Source organism: Tiliqua scincoides, chromosome 2 (genome assembly GCF_035046505.1).
Source record: "Tiliqua scincoides isolate rTilSci1 chromosome 2, rTilSci1.hap2, whole genome shotgun sequence".
NCBI classification, from domain to species: Eukaryota; Metazoa; Chordata; class Lepidosauria; order Squamata; family Scincidae; genus Tiliqua; species Tiliqua scincoides.
Genome location: NC_089822.1, coordinates 19,133,430 through 19,153,818, shown reverse-complemented (window position 1 = coordinate 19,153,818; position 20,389 = coordinate 19,133,430).

The following is a 20,389-nucleotide window of genomic DNA, read 5'->3' as shown; positions in this document are numbered from 1 at the left end:
TTTTAAAGTACAACCCCCTCCCCACGCCCCGGTTTAGCTTTTTTCAGCACTGAGCTGAACTCACAAGAAGCTAATCGCTCTCATTTATTATTGGAAACTAAATACAGTAAATCTTGTGCTGTGCACTCATGTAAACATATAAGTATAAATACCCTTTTGGAGTCCCCCCCGTTGCTATCATAGATACATTAACCCAAGTCCATTTAGAGAGTGTCATGACAAAATCCCAGGGGCATTTTTGCCATAGATTAAAGAGAAAATAGAAGCAAGATGAGAGAGAAAAGTAAGCAAAACAAAGCCATTAAGTAAATCAGAGTTAGAATCAAAAAAATCCATGTGCAACCAATTTAGCAATGTCAACACATCTGGCAGGCAGGGCCTTTCTCATGTATTCACATGATAAATATTTTTTATATGTAAACCGTACATTATCAAGTATGAGTCAATTTTGCTGAAATAACATTTGGTGTAATTATATATCATCAAGCAATACGGAACACCCCTATTTCGCTGAACACCTTGTGAGCCGGGAAACCGGTCCAGTATAGAAGACGTCTGGATGGAGAAATACGCCGTACAAATGGCTAGTGAGTGTTCCTTGGCGGTTATCTCTAAACAGCAAATTAGTAGGAACAGGAATGTCTTCATGCTTCTTAACCCAGAGTGCTCAAGAGAAAGAAAACAGTACTTAAAATAAGGACTGATGAGGGAAATGTACAGTGATGTTCCCTGCATTGTTGTTCCTTGTTTTTGAAGTAAAAACAATGAAGACTTCTTGAGCGGGGATGTGGGAGACTCCTTAGAAAACCCAATAGGTCTATTGGAGGTTTGCACAATTTGGACCTCTGTAGCTGCATGCAGACTACCTTACTAGGTGCTTGCCAATTCCCCTATTTTTGCATTCCCAGGCAGGCAGCAACAGCAAGCACAGTCTGAGCTGCTGAGCATGGCTGGTCAACTCTGTTCAGCAAGGTGGGTTGCAAGTTGTACAGATTAGTGCTTGGAAACATCTGTCTTCTCAAAATGCCACAGCTACTTCTCATAAAGAGGAACTTTCATCCATACTGCAAATTCTGCGCTGGATACAGCGCAAGCCTCTTGGCTTGCTTGTTCCAGCACAGGATAGGATTGTGCCCTAAGTCTTATTATTAAGCATATTTATATACCACTTTTCACCCAAAAAGTTCACAAGCAGTTTTCATGGAGAAAATGTGTAAGTTCATTGGGGGAGAAACCTGTATTTTTCTTGTAAAGGGTCATTTGCGCAAATTGCACTATAGGAATGAATGAATGAAAAATAGCTGTGTGTGTTTTCATGGAAGAAGTGGCATGGAAGTTAAAAAGGGAGTTTTCCTGTGAGGCCCAAATGGAAACCAGTGATAATCCTTTTAAGAAACATCAAGAGAGAAGAAAGAAAAGATGAAAGAGACAGGAAGAGGTAGTGACAATTTATGGTGTAAAATCAGGCCTTCATCCTTTCCTGCTTAAGCACTCTAGCTATAAATTTTCACCTTTTTCATTACTAACTTTAGCTGTTAGCTATATGGATGTATAAGAAAGAGAGAACTGACTAAAAAAGAACTCACACTAACTATACCAGCTGCATCAAATAAAATGTGGTTACAATTATTGTGGTGAAATTGGTATAGGCATCAAAAGAAAAAACATGTTGTAACATATGAATGACCACCCTACAGTACAGGATCAGGACTTCCTGGCAGGGGGAGGTCTCATGTCTCGTCTATAAGGCAGTCAGGCCTACATTTCTGCCCTCTTGTCCAGATCTGTACTGCCACTTGAACACGTCACGGGCAAGCTTCTCCAGTCTCAAATTAAATTAATTCAAAGTAAGCCAAGCTATTACAAAACAAAACAAAAACAAAAAACAGTAAATAGCTCAGATTATACCCAAGGCAATCTAAATTTATTGTGGACAGCAGAAGACTGCTGTACAGCTGTCTCCTGGCAGCTACCATTTTGTCTCCCTACAGTGTGCAAAAACAGGAAGCAGCTCTAGAGAGGAGATAAGGGCTGTTTACAGCAGCCACAGAGGAGATCAGAGGGGGCTACAAGCCTCCAGGACCCTGCAGGTAAGTAAAAAAAGCCCCTTGGAAGCGGTAACACTGCGATCCCTGTGACGCTGTCACTGCCCCCCTCTCTGCCCATACAAACACCTGGTTCCAAACTCCCCTGAAGCCATTTGGGAACCACTGACAAGCTATTTTAGCTCACTTTTCAGCTTCTGATTCTGAACCAGCCCCACATGATCATAGCTGCATGCGCTCATGCTGCATGTGCATCTGGTTCCGTCCTCTTGCTTCTGCGTTAGTACTCACTTTCTTGTGGAAGCATGATTTGTCCACACTGCTCTTCCCCATGCACTTCTAAACCTTTGGGCAAAACCTGCCCCATGCAATTGAGTGAACTAGCAGAAGAGGGAGCCAGGATGTGCATGCTGCATGGGTGCGCATGTTCAGGATCACTGAGTGATTGTGTGAACGTGCCCATCTCTTCCAAAACTGTCATACAATTAAATTTTAATAGTGCAAATTAGATAAAACACAACAATAAGCAGAGGGATACGATACAATCAAGAACTTGCACTAAAATATTCATACACATTTATATCATGCACATTAAGCTGTTTTATAGCATGCCTTTCTGGGATGCTCAAGATTATTTATACGGAAAGGTTTAAACATATAATAAGAACTTTTAAAAAATCAATAAAAGATAAAACAGCAAAAATAGCAGAAGTGTTACCGGTTCCAAATGACTACAGCCACGTAACAGTCAGGATTTTTCTGGGGACACCTCAAAGCTGGAGTCCTGATCCTCTGTTCTACCTTGAAAGCAGATAAAATCACAAAGATAATATAAGGTAGATACTACAATAAATATTTTTCATATGACTTCTTTTTTTCCCCCCTGGGAATGTACTCACTTCAAAAGATTTCAGGGTCTGGCTGTGATAGCCATCCAAGCTTTTAGGTGTTTGTCAAGCTTTGTCCAACCCTTTAAAACATTTTAGTCTCTAGTACTAGGCCAGAAACACAGTAACAAGAGTCTGCCTTGCAGGATTTTGGCCTCCTAGCCGGCTGCCTCTGCCAGAACCAGGGGAAGCAAAGGCACGCAAACACCAGCTTTGTTATTCATTTTTAACTTAAACCTCTTTCTCTCCCCCCCCCCAACCTGAACAAAACATTTCAGCTCCAGTTCGATGCAAGTTTAGTCAAAAGTCTGCATTGGTTTTAATTCTATCACAATTTATTATCTCATTTTTATTATCATTATTATTACCTCATTTTCAAAAATCCAACATACTTTTGCTCATCCTCTGAGTAGAAACAGATGTTGGGAGTCTGGAAAATCAGTGTTAAAAAGAAGAAGAAATTGGTGCCTATATGGACTTTTAGACCTGCTTGGCGTGAAGGGCATTTGAGAGTGTAGCCAGGTGGAAGACAATCCCCAGCAATGCAGTGAGCTCCTTTATAAAAAAATTATTTTTGTCGGGGTTTTTAAGCGCCGACAATGTTTCAAATCTTCCAAACATGAGCCGCTACGCCTCAGCCAGTGTCACATGGTCTGTCTCCGCTCTGTTGCAAGACATTCCGTCAGCTGTTTGCCAGTAACAGAGACTGCAACAGGAACAGCAGGTAGCCACCCATCTGGAGAGGCACGGCATGCAGACAGCTGTCCACATGGAGCACCTGCTCTGCAGATGCAATCCCAAACAACCTCTCTGTGGTGGCCATTACGTGTGAAAATGGCCTTTGGCTGCAGGCAGTTGCTCAACGCCTGCACACAGGTTGCTTGAATCCTGTGGATTTCCCTGGGATTCAAGCTGCCTACAAAGAGTTGAGCATAACAGTTACAGGAATGATATGTGAGCTGAGAAATCCCCAGTTCAATTTCACTTCAGCCAGGAACTCACTGCAGGGCCTCCCATAATTCAGTCTCCTTCATCAGCTGTAATTTTAGGATAACTGCGCTTGTCTACATCACAGGGTTGCTGCAAGTAGTACAAAGATAATATTCGCTCTTTGAGCACATCAGAATATGCTATATATTTTCCAGACTCACAAAGAGAGTCTGGTCCAACAAGAAGCTGACAGAACATACCAAGATCCAGGTCTACAGAGCTTGCGTCTTGAGTACACTTCTGTACTGTAGTGAGGTCCTGGACTCTTCGCACACGACAGGAGAGGAAGCTGAATGCTTTCCACATGCGCTGCCTCTGACGCATCCTCGGTATCACCTGGCAGGACAAAGTTCCAAACAGTTCTGGAATAAGCTAGAATCCCTAGCATGTATGCAACGCTGAAACAGAGACACCTGCGTTGGCTTGGTCATGTCGTGAGAATGGACGATGGCTGGATCCCAAAAGATCTCCTCTATGGAGAACTCATGCAGGGAAAGTGCCCTACTGGTAGACCATAGTTGCAATACAAGGATATCTGCAAGAGGGATCTGAAGGCCTTAGGAATGGACCTCAACAGATGGGAAAACTTGGCTTCTGAGCATCCTGCTTGGAGGCAGGCTGTGCAGCATGGCCTCTCCCAGTTTGAAGAGACACTTGGCCAACAGACTGAGGCAAAGAGGCAAAGAAGGAAGGCTCATAGCCAGGGAGACAGACCAGGGATAGACTACACTTGCTCCCAGTGTGGAAGGGATTGTCACTCCCGAATCGGCCTTTTCAGCCACACTAGACGCTGTTCCAGAACCACCTTTTCTGGAACGCTGTTCCAGAACCTTCCGAGACTGAAGGTTGCCAACAACTATTATTCCACCTGGCTTTGCATCCCCACCCTTTTAATGTTGAAACTGGTGAGCACTCAAAGCAGGGTCTTCTTGGTAATGGCATCATCTCTCTGTCGCTCCCTCCACAGGAAAGGCCAACCTGCAATGTTCTTATATGCTTTAGGTTGTGCAATTAAAACTTGACTGTTTGAGTATGCTTTCACAGGATTTTGCCAGCTGTCTAATCATAGTTTTCAACTTACTGTTGTGACTGCTATGTTCCTCTTCTGTTTGGATTGCTCATTTTATTTTTGTACTTAAAACATGTGCACCTTTTTGTATATTGATTACAAAAAAACTGCTTTATAAAGAATTGTTGTTGTGATTATTACACTCCATGGATCACTGTCTGCAATTATGCTGTATTTTGTGGTTCAATTCCCCACTGCTTCCTGCTCTGAAATTAATCTGCAAGTTTCTGGTTCAAAGGGTAATCAGAGAGCATGAAGTCAAAGGATTCAGAAAAGATGGAGATGGTCATGGCAAGGGGATGTCAAATATTCCCTAATGCAACCTGTCAATTTTTTTCCCCAAGCAGCCTCATTTCAAGAACTGACTACTCAAGACAAAGTGACCAAAGGAAAAACAATCAACTTCCCAATCCTCTTGCAATGGTTCAGCCCTGTATACAAAAACCTCTTTGACCAGAGAGAGAGAGAGAAAAGAAATGAGGGTATCCACCACAGGCACCAATGGCTGAATCACACCACCTTCAACTCTTATAAGTGTGATTCTCTTGTCCTGTTCACACTTTCCCTCTCTAAATGTTCAGTAATCGCATGGAGGGGGAGGTGATAGTTCTACCAGCCCCAACCACTATATTGGTACACCAACCAGAGGTTTCCAAGGTCTGAGAGAGGAACCTCTGTGTGTACAGCTGTACCTGTGTTGTATCTCCAATGCATTTGAGTCCTCTATGCAATCAGGGTTCTTCATCACATGGAGACTGAAGAAGCATATGGGCTCCCTTTACCTGATACATAGGGGTCAGGAGAAGGAAGGTTTAATCCCACTTCCCCTTACACATACACTGAACATCTGATGTTGAGATGTCTGAATCAGCCTAGAGTTTCCTGAAAAGGGTCCTTTTTTCAAGCATTCAAAATGAGGGTAAGGAACATGTGTGGGGCAGGTGACACCTCAGCAGTAAGCTCCACCATGACATATGCACCTTCATAAGAATGTCCATGGAGAAGATCATCTGCAGATACATTCCAGTGAACATGTATAGGTCGGGGCAGATGTTAAAGACCTGCCAGGCAAATATGGCTAGGGACTTGCTCAATCAAAGCACCGCATCCCTCTCTGTATCCATCTAACCTCTGTATATGAGGGCAGCTGGCGAATGGTCTCTGATACTGCAGATGGACACGTGGAACTACTGATGAGGTTCCTTCATTGTGCACTTGTTTTCAGTATTGAGATTCAGTTCACAGTCCTTCTACACTCCACTCCTAGTTTGCCCCTCCAGCTTTCTTCATTTCAGCAGCTTCATTTTTGTTGTTGAAAGGAAGTCAGAAAACTTTGCTGATCAACTGCCAATCACCCAAAGATGTACCAGTAGATCATGATCACCCTCTGCCCACCCCTGAGCTTGGCTACATAGGATCCAAATTATTACAGTTGCTGGAACTACTTGCCCATCATTTTGCAATGTACATTTTTTGTAATATTTGCAGGTAGCTAATTGCCTTAACAGGGAGGTGCAGGGAGTCATGTTCTGGCATGAAAAACAGGTGCTGAGACTAAGCTATTAAAGCCCTGGCTCAAGTTAAGTCCTGCTTGTGTAAAACAGCACAGTGTCAGATGGGCCATAGATCAGTAGGAAATCACTTGCTTTGTATTTGCGAAGTCCCAGGTTCTATCCCTGGTATTCCCCCAGTTTAAAAAAGAATCTCAACAGAGCCCTGCCAGAGAGCAGCTGCTCACCAGAGTAGGTTCCTGCATTGGAAGAGCAAAACAGTCTGACTCTATAAGGCTACAATCCTATGCATACTTTCCTAGGAGTCAGTCCCATTGAACTCAGTAGGACTTACTTCTGAGCAGAAACACAGAGGATTGGGCTGTAAGGCAGCTTCCTCATGTGTGCATGTCCCCCTTTTTGCTAAATGGCTATTTACATCTTTTCTCTACCCCCCCCCCCACACCGCCAACTTCTTCCCACAATTGCCAAAGGGCACAGATACACATTCTTAGTTATAATGGGGAAATCTAATTTAATCTTTAAAATGCATACTAGGTCTGTTTACACAGGTCTGTTCCATAACTGGTCTTTCTTCCACCCAGTGATTGAGTTGTATGACAGTTCAGCAACTGACTCAATGAATCAAAAACATGGGCTACAGTGCGCAGTGGAGGCTGGCTTCAGACACAGGAGAAATTTGCCTGTGACCATTTTGGCAAGCGCACAGCTGGAAAGACAAATGTTGTCATAACCTCCACCCGCTGGAATCTGGTTGTCGGTTTAGTTAACATATCCCCTGGCTATTTGAACTGGTCACTTAAGAAGTCAGCAGCAAGTCAAGCTGTCATGCATTCCTTTTTTTTCTTTTTTTTAAAGTCACCCCCCCCCCCCCATAACAGCTGGCTTTTCTGAATTCATGTTTCTGGATTAAGCTGAGATCCTGTTTGTGCAAACAGAAAAACTGGTTAAGGCTGCAATCCTACACACATGTACCTGAGAGTAACAGCCCAATCCTATGCTGCCTGGAGTGCAGCACCAAATATGGCTGCCGCAACATCCTGACCACTAACTGAGCAGCGCTGGTGGCACTTCAGGAGAAGGCGATTTTCATCCCCTTCCCCCAGGTAAGGCAAGCTGCCCCGCAATGGGCAAGTAGCCCCACAATCCTTCGGCTGCCATAGAATTGAGAGCTTCTGTTTTGGGCCTGTGGCCCAACATGGAGACTCTGGATGCAGAGCTCTGGTCCCATCTCTCTCCCGCCCTGTTCCCTCCCTCGGTACAACTTCTCCCTGCCCTCTCCCCACCTCCTCCTGCCCCAGAACGTCCCCTCCTTGCCTCCTCCCATGCCCCTATCTGCTACTCAGCAGTTTGGGCAACCACCTGGTTTGGGTGACCATTTGGGTGATCCACATACACTCGCCCAGTGCTGGCCAGCACTAAGGACCGCGAACATGCTTTATGGCTTGTTTGTGACACTCACTGCCAGCAGAGCACTGGCAGTACAAGCTGAGGATTGGACTTACTTCTGAGTAATCATGCATAGGATTGCACTGTAAATAAGACCAATGAGTAGAAGAATGCCTACTTGTTTTATATCCAACAATATTGTCATAGAATAAGAGAAAAGGACCCCAAAATTGTTTAGGCAATCTGTTATTCTCACACTTACCACCTTCTGATTCTACTTCCCCCCCCCCAGAGGATCCCCTTTGTGTTACTGAGGAGTCTGGAGAGTATTTTAGGGCGGGGGTGGCTAGAAAGTAAATCTACTGGCCAATCTCTGGATCTCTGGGTTGCATGCAGTGGGTCTTTAAGGGTTTCTGACACCCAGCTGTTTAAGGATAGCAACAACAAAAAAGACTGCTGAAAGAAATCTTGGGGGTGGGAAATAGACACAGACTCCAACCACCCACGTCATAAGACAATCAAAGATCCATTATGCATCAGACCAAAAGTTGATGTAGTAGGAAGAGTATTGGAAAGCTAATGGACTAGCAACGAGGCTGGCTGAAGCAGCTTGATGAGTGGTGGGCTGAAGGAAGGGGGCAGGCAGACACAAGGTGCAGTAGGGGACCCCTTGCCTGTTCATAGCTGCCCCCAACCCACTGTTCAAAGTGAATGCTTCATCCAGCCTCTTCACTAGGTCATATCTGATTCGGCTTCCCACAGTGACCATCCAGCTGTTTCCTGAAGGCCATAAGTAGTGCCTGGAGGAAACTATTCCAGTGAGCTGCGTCTGAGCAAAATGTGACATAACAAGGTCCATTCCATTAGTTAAGAGCTTACTTGAGGCAGAAACAAGTTCCGTGGGAAGTTTCAGATACTTTCAACATATAATGGCAGAGAATACACATGGAAGTAAGGAGAACACTATTTGAAGAACCAAAGCATTGAACACTAGATGACCATGCTGTACATGCCAGAACTAAATGGAGCAGCAGAGAGAAGGAACCACACTCTGACTGAGATGACCAGATGTATCCTACTGGACCCTGGATTACCAAGCAAGTTCTGAGCTGAAGCAATAACAATAGTGATCTACCTACAGAACAGATTGCCATTCAAGGCAATTGACAGTACTCCATCAAAATGGTGGCATGAACCCAAACCAAGCATGAAGCACATTAGAGCATTCAGATTCGAAATGTAAGCCTTCAATTCCAACCAAGATGTGGTCCAAGTTGGAGAACAGATCTACTGAAGGCATATTTGTGGGATGTAGTGATCAGTGCAAGCGATACAGGTTCTTGTTGCTCAACAGCCCAATCCTATGCCTGTCTACTCAGAAGTAAGTCCCATTAGAGTCAATGGGGCTTACTCCCAGGAAAGTGTGGATACGACTGCGCCCCAAAACAGAAGGCTGCAATAAGCAGGGCTTCGTACTTCAGTGAAACCCCAGCACCAGATACCATGGAACCTCAGGCTACTCAAAGGAATCCTACAAATTGACAGTCAAACCAAACATGAAACCGAGGTGGAGTTCAGTAGAAGATTTCCTGAAACTGAGGAAGCGACCAAGCAAAGTGATGTGATAGTCATCAGGGGCTCAACCAAAGCAACTAGAGAAATATACTTTATACCCTCTCCTACATTGCTAAAACAGGAAGTATACCAGAATCTTTATCCTGGAAAGGGATCTCAAAACTGCCTAATAACGAAGCCAGGGGGTGGTGGAACCAGACAGCTTTGGACAGGCTGGTGTGTGTGTTTGTGTGCACGCTGAGTTGAACTCAACCATCTTGCAAAATTTAGGCATGGGAAATATGTTCTGTTATCCAGCTATTTGCTCTCTGCAGGAGTGCCATCAGAGGTTGTCCAGGTCAGGCAATGGCCATCAGAGGGCCTACCTACCAGACCATCAGAGGAACATCTGGCTAGAACCCTCAGCAAAAGTGGCAATGGTAATGCTCAATGTACCATCAAAGGTACATCAAGGGGTGCTCAGGCACATGGCACATGAAGGACCTTGTCCCATGGCCCCCAGAGACCTAATACTGACACTCACTCTAGAACTACAGGCACATAAAAAGGGCTTGAGCCAACCACCGCATTTTCCAGTTTTTGTTGGTCTTCCCAAACTAGGTCTGACATCTATATTTAGACCAATTGTTCTCCCATTAGATGCATAGTCTGTGGTTTATGAACATAGTTGGACAGGTTATAATAAAAGAGAACAGGCTTGTGGGTTTTCATCCAAGTTTGCAGGGTTTCATTACCTAGCACACTGTGGTCCCAGAGTGAACATTACATTCCTTACAATATGCTATTTTTAAAAGTTGCTCTCTCTCAAAACAATTATTTGCTCTAGCGGTTGTCCATACTTAAAGCTTCCCTGGGAATAATCACCTGGTGTTCCAGTTCTCTCTCACTTTCCCTGGTGCATGTAGGTCAACATTGGCCACACTCTATTAGGCAGATCAGGCCTGAGGCCCCTGTACTTTGCTGCCCACAGGTCCAGAACATCCCAAAGTGGCACTTTAGTCTTGTAATGATGCTCTGAATCCCATACCTTGGCTGGCTGGCTGGCTGGCTGGCTGATACCAGTAAAATCCCTAGGGGGCCTGTCACTGCAGCAATGGCATGATGATGGCGAAGACCAACCATGTTAATCGGTCAGGAAGTCCTCTGATTAAAACCCCATTGGAAATTGTTCTACTTATGTGACTCAAAGGTTTAGGTTAGTACTATACTAACTACTTAGGTGAGGAGTAATATGGATGCAGAAGCTGTACACTTATATGCATAAGACCTGAAGTTATGTAGACTGTATTAGTCAGTTGCCTTTCCTGTGGTTCTAAATTCTGTGCTTTTGCCTTCGGTGAATTGCAGGCTTAAGCTTCTTTCCAGTAACTCAGCTGCCTGTGTCATGAGGTCTCCTTGCCCAGCAAATGGAAACAAGGGATGAGAGGTGGTGGAAGGTATGTCTTCCAGTATTTTGTTTATAAGAGCACCCATCCTACCCTCTCTGAATCTGCATTCCAATAACATATGGCTTCAATTCAGCCCGTTCACTCTTTAGCTCAAATAATATACTATTTACAAATAGTATACTATAGACAATTCAGCAATTCAGGAAATAGTATACTATGGACAATTCAGCAATGTAGATCTGGGAGCAAGCAAGCAGAATTATTAGGATATACTATGAAAGTGTATCGCTCTAGCACAGGGCTGCCCAAACCCTGGCCCTGGGGCCACTTGCAGCCCTCGAGGCCTCTCAATGCAGCCCTCAGTGAGCCCCCAGTCTCCAATGAGCCTCTGGCCCTCCAGAAATTTGTTGGAGCGCGCACTGGCCCGATGCAACTGCTCTCAGCGTGAGGGCGACTGTTTGACCTCTCGCGCAAGCTGTGGGATGAGGGCTCCCTCCACTGCTTGCTGTTTCACATCTGTGATGCAACAGTGGCAGCAAAGGAAAGGCTGGCCTTACTTTGTGCAAGGCCTTTTATAGGCCTTGAGCTATTGCAGGACCTTCATTCATTCATATAAGTTCATCTTTAAATAGTCATGTTGGTAAATTTATGTAAATATATTCAAATTTGAAATGTAAAATAATTCTTTTATTTCCCGGCCCCCGGGACACTGTCAGAGAGATGATGTGGCCCTCCTGCCAAAAACTTTGGACACCCCTGCTCTAGCAGATAAAAGGGCCATTTCAGATTTCGCTAACAGCAGGACTTCTGGGCAGAGGATCCCTTTTTAATTTGGGGTTGGGGAATGGAAAGGATTTATGGTGGAACCACTTATAAGGTGGACTCTTCCCCCATAAGAAATAATATAAATAGGGGTTAATGGGGACAGTATGTACATTCATACCCAATATTGAACTGAAAGAGGAAAATATTGTTTCATAAGAACCAATGAAATAAGGTAGGGACAGGGACTGTAGAAAAAGGCATGTAGTCCTAAAAATGTATAAACCAGAATGCAGAGGTAGCCTTTCCATGATGCAAGTTGTCAACTTTTGATAAGGTGGTGAATTAGGAAAGGTGACAAGTTGGCAGGAGCTACCCTACACTTCACTGCAACCTCCCACAGCTTGCCACTTCCATGGAGCTTGAACCAGCTCCATGCGGTAGGGCATGAGAGGAGGACAGGGAGGGTATACTTCTCTCCCTCAGCACCCACCAACACCAGTTCCTCCTCCTTTTCCCCTAATGGTTGGGAATGCTGGGAATCCAGTATTCTTTATTTTTCTGGAGAGAGGGAGGAAGCAAGCTCTCCGCATCTGCTCCTTCTGTCACTGATGGGCCACAACTAGACTGGTTTTTTCCCCTTTCAAGATGTTCTTCTTGTAAAGGGTATAACCACCCAGTGGCCCTTAGCCTCCTGGCCAATGGCTTCTAGAAGCCATTTAGAAACCACAGAGGGTATGATCTGGCTAAAATTGAAAGAAGTCACAGGGTGAAGCTGGTAGATTTCATTAAGTCCTTCTGCTGCCTTTCCCCCCATAATTTGAACACTGCACTCATCTCATCCCGCCAGGCCCATATCATAGAATTTTTCAGCTGCACAAGTCTTCCGCACAGAGCAGACGAACGTGCTCCTAACCATCCTTAGAGAGAACTAGAAACTGGATTCCTCAAGTATTTCTGGAATACAAACAAAGTGGGTTTAATAAGCATGTCATCTTCTGAAAGTTTCTTGTGGGCAAAATAGTTATCATTGTCTGGAAGGCAGCCTAACTTTACTCTAATAAAAATGACTCCAATTGAATGAGAAAGAACTGGAGGCGGGAAATTATGAAAACAAACAATTGACCACATTTCAATTTTGTGGTGCCGGAAGCGATGAAGAGATGCAAAACTAGAAGAAACTCTTGCCAAGTCTTCCAGAGTATCTGTAGATTCTTTCAAAAAGAAAACAGGGTGTGCATCAGACCCATTTGCCTTCTAGTCCCATTACCAAACAATAGATTTCATTTATAAGGATTGTGCAACCTTTGTAAGTTTCACTGGAGCATAATGGGGCATGCATTAAACACAAATGTTCTCACAACACTCTATGCTACATCTTGGGATTTTCAGCTGCCGTCGTTCCTTATGAAGGCAGACGACTTTCTAAAGGCTATATTTGTACGGTAGTCCATGAATTTCCAATCCTATTATCACCAATGTCTATTGCTCATCTTTCTTGCCTGCTGTATTTGTCACTCTGTTCCAAATCTTTAAGGTCCAACTGAGCTATTCATTTTTAAAAGGGACCATATTTTGAATGGATGCTGAAGGGCCTGCAATACTGGTTCCGCCCATTGAGAGCCAAGCATGGAAGATGCATGGCTGAAACTCACAACACCTTTTGCATTTTCAACAAATGACCAGAGAAGAATGGTTTGGATCAGGCCATGGTGTAGAATTTGAATCCTATTCTCCAACGTAAATCATCACACACATCTGAAGTTGCTATTCACCAGAGGTGAACGTTTATTAGCACAATTTCCATGGCTAATAGCAGCTTTGGTGGCAATTGAGATCACTTTTGATTGCAGGAAGGAAGTGTTAGGTTAGGTTTGTTTTTACAAAATGTTCCAATGTGTTTTTAGGTTTATAGTTTCATGGTTTACAGCTCCTTTTTAAAGGGATTTCCCTTTTGCAGTTCTGACCGGAGAGAACAGTTTCTTTCTCTGGTCCTTGAAAAAGAACTGTAAAGCTCCAAATGCATTGGGAATTTTGCAATAAATCACATCAATTTCCTTAAGTATCTCTGCTATTTTCCACTTGCTTTTGCAAGATGAGCAATGCAGCCATTCCCTCTTGAGGGTTTCAAGGCTATGTAGGGCAAATAGCTGCAGACCCAACATCTTTCTCTGGAAAACTTAATTTCAGCTGCAAAGTCCTTGCCGAGTGGGTCAAAGTGAGCCTTTCTATTGAAACTTCATATAAAATTAATAAAATTCTGGATGTTATTTGAACTCAGAAATCAGAAGGTTCCATTACCAAACTTGCCATGGATGCAAGTGGAGGGAGGGGAACAGAACCCTGCAAAATCCAGAGAGAGTAAAACTGTGTGTGACATTCTGTCGCGTGTGTTTTGAATTACTGTACATTAATCAAATGTTTTGTGAACCATTTTAAATAAGTGGAAGAGACTAGTGGAATGAAACAATATAATCCAGTACAGTGAAAACATACATGCCCTCAGGCACTAAAACTTGTAGTTTTCTTTGTCATATCATAGCCAAAAAAAGAGAGTTTTGTTGCTGGATTTTTGCATGTATGATGGACTGAGGACCCTTTGAGAAACCAGAGAGAAAAGGGAAGCCTTCAGGGTTCAGAGTGTGTGCTATTTTCTACTGTCTACAACAGTGTGGGCAGAAAGAGGATTGGGAGCTATTGATAGATCTCAAGATCATTTGTGGGAGATCATTGTGGTTTCTGACTCCCAACTTTTTAACAACAGCAAAACAAAAAGGTTTTGTTCCCTTCCCCTCACAAGTGCTGCAAAAACAAAGAAAAGCTGGGGAGGGGGGGAGGAGTAGATGTTTGCGTGCAAGGACTGGGAATTTGATTTTGTTACTCAAAACAAATCCCCATGCTGAGCACGTCCTTAGAGGCACCTTGTTCCTTAAAAGCACCTCCTATTTTTTAATCTGACTCTGATAGACCTCAAGGTTTTGATTTAAAAAAAAAAAAGTCAATTCTGTAAGCCTGACTTCTGCTCAGCCCTCCTGTTTAGTACTACTTAGCATTTGTATAGGATTTTCTGAGTGTGGAAACCATTGCACATATAGTATCTTGTTGCAAGCCTTACAACAACCCTGTAAGGTATGCATGGGGAACTCTGAGGCTGAGAGGGAGTGTTTTGTCTACAGCTGTGTCACCTAGGCCCAGCCCAGGCGGCCAGAAATTCCCCAGGAGCAGGGGTCTCCTCAAGGGTAGGGGCCTCCTCAGGAGTAAGACCTAAGCACTGTCAGGACTGGGGTCCCAGGCAATTCACCTCCCTGGGAGCAGGACCTAGTGCCTCCTGGGAACAGCCAGCAGCCACGTGGGCAAAAGGCTTCATAAGTTGGCTGGGCTGCCTAGAGAGAGCTTGCTCCTCTCCAGTTGGAAGCAGGGTCGAAGGGAAGGTCAGAGGGGGTAGCCACCCCGGCCTTATTCAGGCCCCAAAGGGAGCTTTGCATACCTCGGCCCTGGAGAGAAGGGCCAGGGGCTGGGAACTCCCCGATCCTAGGCCCGCATGGGCGGGGGGGGGGCGCAGGAGAGGCGAGGTTGCAGAACAAAAGACCTGGTACCAACTACCTCCATTGGAGGCCAGCAGATCGAGGGACAAGACTTAAGGTACTGGGGGCCCTCCTGAGGACAGCTAAGCTGACCCCGGACAACAGCACTACAGCCCTCAGGAACCCATACCCCTGGCCGACAGGCATCAGCCGGAGAGCTCTGTCTGAAGCCTCAAGGGGTTGGGGAGTGGAGAACAAGCCTTTCGTGCGCTGATGCCACGAGTCTGTGTAAGGCAACGGGGCCTGTGACCTAACAGGCCCCATGAACGTTAAGCGATTGACACAAGTAAACTGTCTGTGCAAAACAGTTGTGTCTGCCTCCCGTCCTTCTTTCCGCCGACAACCGACTCTCATCGACAGGGTAAGCCCCCCGCACTCGGTTGCACCCCAAGGGGCGGGGCCTCTGCCCGCCATGGACATTACAAGCCGCCTATAGAGTTCATAGCAGTCATGTGATTTGAACTGGGGAAATCCTAATTCACAGACTCCATGCATTAGCCACATCCACCTGCAGATTCCAGAGAGTAGCAAAGTTGCAGCAAAGTCAAGGTTCTAGTGGCATCTCAAAGAGAAACATATACATGCCTTGTGGCATGTAGTTAAACATGTTGGGGGAGTGTGGAACTAGAGCAGCAATTTTCAGCCTTTTTCTTCTCATGGCACACTGACCTGTCAGAAGTCTGTCCCTCTTCCTTCACAGGCAGAATCAGCAGAGGGACAGATAATTTGTGACCACAGACAGTTGCCCTAGAAAATGGAGCCACAGAACCTGGAAGAGCTTTCCAGCGATTTTCAACCACTGTGCTCCAACTGCTTTAACACACCTATGGATCTTTTGTGGCACAGCGGCTGAAAATTGCTGGGCTAGAGTGTGAATAGCAAGCACTGAGAGCTACTGGGGAGAGAATGACAACAGGAGAAGAGAAGTTGACGACGGAGTGAGGCTATCTGAACCCTGAAGTGCCTTTGTTTGAGGGAACTTCTTGAGAGTCAAGGGTCTGCTGGAGGGGAATGGAGATCTCCATCTTTCTGAATGTGTAGGAGAGGGAGGCCAGAAAGGCTTTCCACAATCTGCGCAGAGATTAGTGCTGAAAAGACTCCCACCAAAGTGGATGTCCTGTGAGCAGAAGATTGCCAGTCAAATTCTGCCCAGCAACAATGTCAGTATCCACAACTACTGCAGCTGACTTTTATCCCCCACCACTTGCACTGGTGCAGCTGGGCCATGGAGGTGTACATTGCATCCTATGTGGGGGTGATCAGGAGGCCTCAAACTAAGAGAACTTTTGTTCCCTTGCTTCTAAATAAGCCCCCTGTTGCCCTATGGGTATACTCAAACCTGCATCATCTCTTTGGCTGGCACTGTTTTGAGTGGACCAAGGGGAACATGGCAAAGAAAGGGAACATAGGATATTTGGTGGCTATTTGGTCACCAATAACCACCCCCTGCCCCACCCTGGTGGAACAATCCTGCCCCCCTCTGCCCCATTACTCCCCACCCCCACTCACCTCCGCACCAACTTACTAGCGCTGGGGGATCCAGACGAGCCACTATTACACAGCAGGCATCATTCACCTTTTGTGGCAGCAGCCTGGTATAATGTGACACCACATCACATTTTGCAGTGCCACAAGCCATGCTGCACTGCCAGAATGGTACTTCCAGCATTGCATATGGGGGATAGAATTGAATTCCTGCTCATCTGCATGTAAGGACAGACCAAACCACAGAGAGGTAATAGTGAGGTTATTGCGTTGTTATTCAGTTCATAAACTCTGTTTCTGCTCACGCTGCACTTGACTCTGGTTCCAGAAATCCTATCTCATTCGTAATCCATCCTTCAACTCCCAAGCATCCTTGCACTCAAGGAACTACAGTGCAACCACAATGGAACTTCTTCCTGGTAAGGAGTACCCAAGAGGCAGTATCTGAAATGATTAAGCCCAATCATATGTCGTTTATCAGAAGTATGCTAATAGGTTTAATAGAATTTACGCCTATCCATTGTCTACCAGTGTTTCTCAAATTGTGGATCAGGACCCACTAGGTGGGTTGCAAGCAGGTAGGTTCATTCATTTCAATATTTTATTTATTTTATTTTTAATATATTAGACTTGCTGCTAATATATGTTTTAATATATTAGATTTGATCCTTGATTCAATGCATATGACTGCATTGGGGAAATGTGACACATCTATACTACATGAATATGCTTTTAACAATAATAGTAAATGGGACTTACTCCTGGATAAGTGTGGATAGGATTGCAGCCTAGGAATGTTAAAAACTTTCCTGCTTGTTGGAAATCACTTCCAATCATGATATCACTTCCGGTGGGTCCAGACAGCTTCTCATTCTAAAAAGTGGGTCCTGGTGCTAAAAGTTTGAGAACCACTGGTCTATACAATTGCAGCTTTGGCTTTATCTCATGTTGTATCATTTGTCACTTTGTATTATACTATTTACTACAGCGCCTGCCTGTAATCTCCCTCCATCTTTGTCCTGCTCGTCTTCCTGAGCACCTAGGAAGGTCTAGCATCTAAGCCAGACTACAGATATTCTTAGGGGGAGAAGGGAGATACAGCACAAACAAGAGAATGAATTACTGCACTTAGGCTACAACAGGTCCCTTCCCATTTCTGTTGGAGTGAAGCAATAAGGAGAAGCTCGTCTCTGTACTGATGTGGTTGCTGTCCGTGAAAATATGTAGCACTTTCCCTGGCTCCCTGAAGCCATCTCATGTTTGAGACTCATCTGTCATAAAGACAGCATTATCTTTGATCTACCACAGCTCTGTCTTTTAGCGGTGTATATTTTTAGGACTTTGTGGACGTAAGCCAATTTCTCCGTGCAGCCCTCTTGTGTGTTGATTGCTTTCCCTGTTAACTTATCCTGACTTACTCCTTCCCCCGTCTCACAGGAACACACTGTTCACACACACACACACACACACACACACACACACACACACACTACCCTTCCTCATTTGTGTTTGGTTTGTAGAGTCCAATTTTCTCTAAGTGCATCATGCCACGCACTATAAACCACATTTGTGTCCCATTTAAACATTCGAACCACAAGAGACGCAGAATAACAAAAGGAACTGCTCACCCTGCCTTTCTGACAAAACTCCCACACACGAATAATTAGAAGCACATCGTAACCCCGCACACAGAGAGGGAGACGCACCAAAAGAACTAGACAGCTGCTTAGCCTCGTGCTGCCTGTCTCAACCTCTCCCACTTTCAATTCTGCCACAGAAAGTTTTTTTAAAAAATGCCTGGAACAGTAAACAAGGGCAGGAGAAACTTAATATAAGCAATCTGTGACACAACACGAATCAATACCCTAATAAAGATTTCTCGACAAGTGTCCCATCAGGAGGGCTGGGGAAGTCTCTGTTTTGGTTAGCGAATGGTCACCACCCACTTGTCTGCTTAAGAAATGTTGACTTCTGTCTCCTCCTGCCAACACTGGAAAGTTGGAAACCATAAGCTGGTGGCAGAGCAGGTGAGAAAGGGTAGCTGGAAAAACAGGTCTCTCTGAACTGCATTCAAACTTCTGAGCTAGGATTGTTGGCCTTTTAATGGGAATGTTGCTTAGTGTTTCCAGATGCCCAGAATTGGCTTGGATAGCACAAGAATAAATTCTCTTGTCCAGTCTCCAGAATAACTTTCTTGCTGGATGGATGTAAGCCTGATGAAAGACAGAGCGGCGGTACAAAAAAAGACGCACTTTGCAAACAAGTGTCCAAACAACAACACATGTACACGGCAATGCAGATACATGGGGCAGTATGTATAGGGCAAATCTCAAAGAGTCTGCTGGAAATGAGATCGTGATTGCAAATAATGGCATTCTAGATTGGCCCCAGTGGAAATTGGAGTATTGAACTAGGCAGTTTTGGAAATCGCTGGCCAGATTCTGAGCTCTACCATGACTACTGTACATCTATTTTCTGTTCTGTAGCTGTCTGCCTTTTAGTCACTTCTATGGGTGGAAACAGACTATGACGATTTCCCACACATTTTACCACACATTTTTTTTCTTTACCACCGAGGAGGACAATACAGACAACCTCATTACCAACACATCAGTGTATCTCAAACTGTGGGTCAGGACCCACTAGGTGGGTCGCGAGCCTATTTCAGGTGGGTCCCCATTCATTTCAATATTTTATTTTTATTATATTAGACTTGATGCTGCCATGGCATGTGACTGCATTTGGGGAAATGTGACACATCTGACTTCTAACAGGCTACGCTGCATATGCTTTTAACAATGATAGTTAATGGGACTTACTCCTGGGTAAGTGTGGGTAGGATTGCAGCCTAGGATTGTTAAAAAATTTTCCTGCTTGATGACATCACTTCCAGTCATGACATCACTTCTGGTGGATCCTGACAGATTCTCATTCTAAGAAGTGGGTCCCGGTGCTAAAAGTTTGAGAAACACTGAACTGCATGAATGCAGAGGCCTTTGTTGCTCAGTAAGAGATGTGTAACTGAACTTAGCATGTATCCTTCCTCTATTTACCCTCATCTGTCCCCCTGTTGCCACTGCTGTGTCAAATTTTTCTTAGTGGTCTCCGTGCTGTCACATGTAGTGGAGAGCCATGCATGCGCAAAGCCAGCCATGGAGGCTTCCAGAGTTTTGTCAAGCATTATGCTCTGCTTTTGAGTGAAGGAAACCCTATGAACACCATGTATGATTATATGCCTCTGGGGCATAAGTCATGGGTGTGTCCTCAGTGCAAGGAGCTCCAGGCTCTCAGGGAACGCGTCCGCTCCCTTGAAGCCTTGGTGGCCGATCTGGAGAAGCGCAGGCAGCCAGAGGAGGACCGTGGGGAGACTTCCGGGGACGATCAGGCTTCGTCCCAACCTCAGGCGTGCAGCTCCTCGGCTGCCCGGGTGGGAAGTCTCGGGACTGGAGGACGTCATCCTGGAGAGGAGGGAAACAATCCCCTAGGGGGGATCCCTTCTCCAGGGGATGGGCCCGTATCCGAGCGCACTCGGGATACTCCTCGGCGGGAGGGGGGTCGGGGGCTTCTTGTAGTGGGGGATTCGATTATTAGAAACATAGAGAGGGGGGTTTGCGACGGATGTGAGGACCGCATGGTGACTTGCCTGCCTGGTGCGAAGGTTGCGGACATCACTTCTCGTCTAGACAGGCTAGTAGACAGTGCTG